The following is a 5,324-nucleotide window of genomic DNA, read 5'->3' as shown; positions in this document are numbered from 1 at the left end:
GCCAGAATCCTTGCAGTCGTCAAATTATGCCCACTTTTTAAGTTCGCTTGCCTCCTTCCGTCAATTTCAAAATTAGTCTGACGGTCACTCAAAACCAATGAAGAACATGGTAATGAACTGACCTGACAAGTGATGACAATATGACTTATGGCATCGTTTGGCGAACTCGAGCAGGGTGACCCATGATGTACGTCCTTAAAATACCTGATACAGCAACCATTCAACACAGGCAACGGTTCGATGATGGTATGTTTTAGGCTAATGATGACATCCAGCTACCAATTAGCTAAACTGGCACGGGACACCATAAAGTCTCCGAAGAATGGAGCCGCGCAAGGCACAAATTTAAACAAAATTGACAAAAACGTCAATGAGGACCTTTAAAATGTTTTCGCAAATGCAGTTCCTGATGCTCAAATAATCGAACAGTAGTCGGATAAATAGTTTTAACTACCACATAGTCTGGTAATCGACCGAAAAACCATTAAAAGTGCACAATCCATGGTATCTTTTTGAAGAAAAGAGCACTCCTTGTCTCTGACTTGCTCCGATTTCGATCAATGTACTACTAAATTTCCATCGGTATTAGTCTGCTCCGCCTGGAGAGGGAATGTTGCATTGATGTGACTAACCTTGACTGCACGTTTTGTAGCGGGAGAACCGCTCAAAAAGTTAGTGACTTGCACATATAGGGTAACTATGTATTACAAAACATGACTGGTGACAATGTTAATCAGCACTCGGAACCAACCAAATTCTTCCTGCAAAACCTTTGGCATTGACGATTATTTGAATTCTGTGGAGTGCCTTGAGAGAGCTCTCAATAGAATGCAGCAATGGGTCTTAGGTTGGGTGAAAACTTACTAAGTTTCTAAGCAATTTACCAGATCTGACTGATCAAAATCGTGGGTTACTTCAATCTACTGAATCAAACGCAATTTGTCCTTTAAAGAAGGGGATCACAGCAGTGACATTTTTCTTGTCAATTGAGGGATCTTTAGTGCATTCACCCAGAAATTGACACAATAATAGTACTCAGCTTAATATCTAATCAATATGATATCAGTGGTCTAGTTTCAACAGTTATAGTCGGTTACGGAATGCTACTAAAGGGTTTCTTGCGTGTCAGTACGCAGTATTGGAAAATTGAAATACCTAAATTACTGTTGAAAGATTTTCAAATCAGACTGCAAATTTTCCCCAGCATGCATATAACAATGCACAGAGAATATAATTCTTGGGACTCTCTCATCATCTACACATAATTGGGGATAGTTTAGAGAACATTCCAGTGCTGTCTCTTTCCTTCTAGCTCGAGTAACTTTGAGTTACAGCGGAGCTTGAATTTCCTCCTGGTAAGTCTATCATAGCACACGTGAACTTGACTACGTAATTTGACAAAACTGTCACGACTGTGGTCGGGTACGTAAATAAATCAACTATAAAACCTCGCCGCAACTATTTTCATTTGATAAGTTAAGCTCATATGAAAAGTTGTTAAGCATGACAGTGTACTTATTCGAGTGCGTACTTTTTTACACTCTCACAAAAACTACCTTAACGCAAATGACCTCATCTCAAGACTCCTTTGCAATAAGACTAGTTTAATTCAAATAAAAGATATTAGTGCAAAAGAAATGACAAATGGAGTATGTACCTTCGTGGGAACAAGCGGTCTGATTCGATGGTCCAATCCTTATAATCCGGTTAGTTGAAGTCAACTTTGACGAACAACATTTAAGAGTCACGCGGTGTATTTGATAAACTGTTTCGTTGACATGCCCAAGATAAAACTCAACGTCAAAATATTAAACATATCCGGTCAGATATCCGGAGAACTACGATATCCTGAAACGTGGAGCGTCACTTTTTCAATAATGGCAAACTGTGTTGCATGAGCAATGTCCCGGGCTACCACAATCCCACCCATAACAGCTGAAATCCCAATGGAGAGTACCAGTCCCTCCATTCACGAACCTCGGTTTGACTTTCCGGCCCATACTAGGTTACAATGCTTTAGATTACTGAAAACAGTAGAGATTTTCTTTTTAGTTGTTAAACAACTGACGCCGTCTTTCCATGTTTAAATAGTTTAGTCGTGGACGCCATTTCGCAATGGGAATGGAGCGGTTTTTTTCCTGTCGGTGTACTTCTGCCTTAATGAGATCATATAATGATGGTTTATTGGAGCGGAGAAATAGTTCAACTAGAATATCGAATACTGGATTACTTTATGTCCTTTGCCGAGAAAGACCACAAATTATTAGGTAGGAGTTCGACCTGCCCAGTGAGCCAAATCAAGGTAGCGTCTGGGGAAGCTGGTACGTTGTTTCATGCGAGAATTTTTTTTTACCATCCTCAGTACTTGTCCTTTCAGTGGCAATTGCCTGAGCACCACATTTTATTTGGCTGAGCACATAATTAGAGAACGCCATTTTGCGCACGTAAGCGCCAATTTTTCGACCTGGGCGCTCTTACTCCAACTAATTTCATAATAGGCTGTCATTAAACTGGTGTTCGATCTATTGTCGGTAAATACGAGATTGATTATCGTAATTGGTTCGCTCATGCAGAGGTTTTCGCTAATACTTGGAGTAAATAAAATAAGCATAAAACACCCGCTAATTTACGCAGGAAGCTCACAATAGTGAAAACAACAAATTATAGAAAAACCTGATCGTTAAAATCAAGCAGGGGCGTGTTTATACCTAATAATTTTCGGTTTCTGAAAGGTTTTGAACAAAGTGGTGACCGGTGGTGAACAGATCAATGATCAGACAAAAACCTGTTTATCAAATATCTAAAAAAAGTTCCCTTTAAACTCACATAGTGGTCTGGGTATTGTAACTTTAATACGTTTTTTTAATTTTAACGCCGCCCTTTATCGTTCGTTTGATAAAATTATGTATTGCTCGTGAATTAAAGTTTTCCGGTTGCCTGTCTTTGCGGCTACAAAAACTTAGACCTGAACGATTAGAAACTGATAGATTACTGTAAACTTCCAGCTACAGAACTCAACAGATTATTAGAAAGGTTATATAAAGTTGAAAGAACGATCAGATGGTGAAATGTCATTTTTAGGAAAGTTTTGAAAAGAGTCACCGTCAAATTAAACAATATCAGGAGATAGTTGTCATTGAAATCAAAATCAGATTTGAGAAACTCAACATCAATCCTTTAAAGAAACATCAATGAAACTGAATAAGACTTAAAACCATTGTTTTTTTAATGGAAGCTCATGGAAGTTGTCGGAGTAAATGAAAGCCGGGGGTCTTTACAAATATGAATCAGTAACTGAAGTCAAAACGCTTGGACCGTTTGATCAAGTCATCTAATTCAAAGTCATAGATTCCACCAGCCAGTGATGGAAGTAGACGACACTAGTGAAGAAGCTGCCCCCATTGCATCTCTCTGTGGATCTAGGGCTGTTCCGAAAGTAGCTGGCAACGCCATATAGACACTTGGGGGTAACTCCGTCACATTCAAAAGTGTACAGAGGACTCCCGTCATCCATGTCACACGTGTTTGAGATGTTAACCGATTCCACACATACTACTCTGCAGCAGAGGTGGAATTATGTTGCAATACCTGTATTTCAACAAGATTTGATTTTAACGAAATCTCCAGTCGATGTGATGCGTTCAAAATGTTCTTGTCGTTTCAGAATACTGATTGAAAAAAGTCATCAAGAGTTTGCTTGTTTTTCTGATGGAACACTGACCTCAAGCACTTTTTAAAAGATAATATTATACGGTTTCAGGCAATTAAAACACACAAAAACATTTTCAAAACTACATAAGCAGATTTCACAGAAGCAGATAAGCTGTTTCAGATTTCAACGCAGTCAGGAAACGCTTTCCCAGGCCGACCTATCAACGCTAAGAAACGCAAAAATATGTATGATAAGCGGTGAATACATTGAATTTGGGTAAAAATCCAAGCTTGGGGCGTTGAAAAGAAAGTATTGCCGTCTAAAAGCGCAGATATTACATAATATTGCGTGGAATTTAGCATTATTTTTAAATAACTTTGCATTTCTAAGAATAAATCTTATATAATTTTGCGTTCAATTTAGCGTTGATCTTATATATATTTTTCGCTCTCAGGTCTTAAATACTTTTGAGTTGAATCTTACATAATATTGCGTTAAATTTAGAGTTGGTTTTACACAATATGTGTGTTGAGGGAGCGTTGTGGGGCTGGCGATAGGTAGGCGTGTGGTGAGATAAGTGCGGTTAGGCTCAGGGTTAATTTACCGAATCCCAAAACTGATTTTTTGTCAAATTCTTGTCAGGTGCATGAAAAACTTTTAAGCACAAATTTTAACATAGTGACTTTCCACGACTCTTTATAGAACCCAAAATTTCACTAAGTGCTACTATTACGTAATGAATGGTTTTGCGAACTGAGCTTAGAAACGCAAAATTATAAAAGATCAAAGCATAGAAACGACAAAATTATACACATTGAAGAACGCGATGTTACACTCCGGTTTATAAACAGTTCGAACTGGTAGAAGAAGCGACAAAAATTGCAGTAAGCCAGTGGCTTGAGTCTCATAGGCAGAGGTCTAAAAGTTGAATTTATTTAAGATCAACGCTTAGTTCAACCTAAACGGCAGATTAATTGCAGTAAAATCCATGATTTTAGTATCCTGAAAAAATTGAACCCTAATATTGAGTGGCAAAAGGATTTAACAAGTTAGAGTTTTGTGAAATTTCCGTACACTCGAAAGCAAGTACTTTTCACATTTATTTGATCTTATTTATCATTTTAACGCTCTCAATTGCTTCGTGGAATCCATTTTCACGAAAATTAAGCGCTTTCTGCATTTAACGGAAGTCGGCGTTCAAAAACGCCAGCCGCATTCTTTGTTAATTGTTTTAGTTCGGTACCGGTAGATGCTCGTAATACCAAGAAAATGTTCGTTGAGTCAAGTTGCGGATTTATCTAATTCTGAAGCAACATTGAACTAGACTAGCCAACTGCAACTAGTTTCAACATACTCTTATTAGCTCCAATCCTAAAACGCTGGTTGCATAAAATTAAGTAAACCTACTCAAGAAATCCGACATTCGCAATGTAATGTATACTAAAACAAGTCTGAGAATTCAAAATTTTTTGTTTATAGTTACATAACAAAATAGGCATTGGTCTCCCAAAGGTTGATGACATCATAAATGGTTTCTTTTTTGATGGCGACAGCAATCATAAATGGTTTCTTGCTCCTCATAGTTGTCTGACAATTGCGTTCTCCATTCATGATATCCTGGTAATCTTACCAGGATCATATATGATGTCCCGATTATCAAAATATCATATAT

This window comes from Convolutriloba macropyga, chromosome 10 (genome assembly GCF_964194025.1).
Source record: "Convolutriloba macropyga chromosome 10, txConMacr16.3, whole genome shotgun sequence".
In the NCBI taxonomy this organism is placed as follows: Eukaryota; Metazoa; Xenacoelomorpha; order Acoela; family Convolutidae; genus Convolutriloba; species Convolutriloba macropyga.
The sequence above is the reverse complement of the archived record's forward strand: the minus strand, read 5'-3'. Positions refer to the sequence as shown.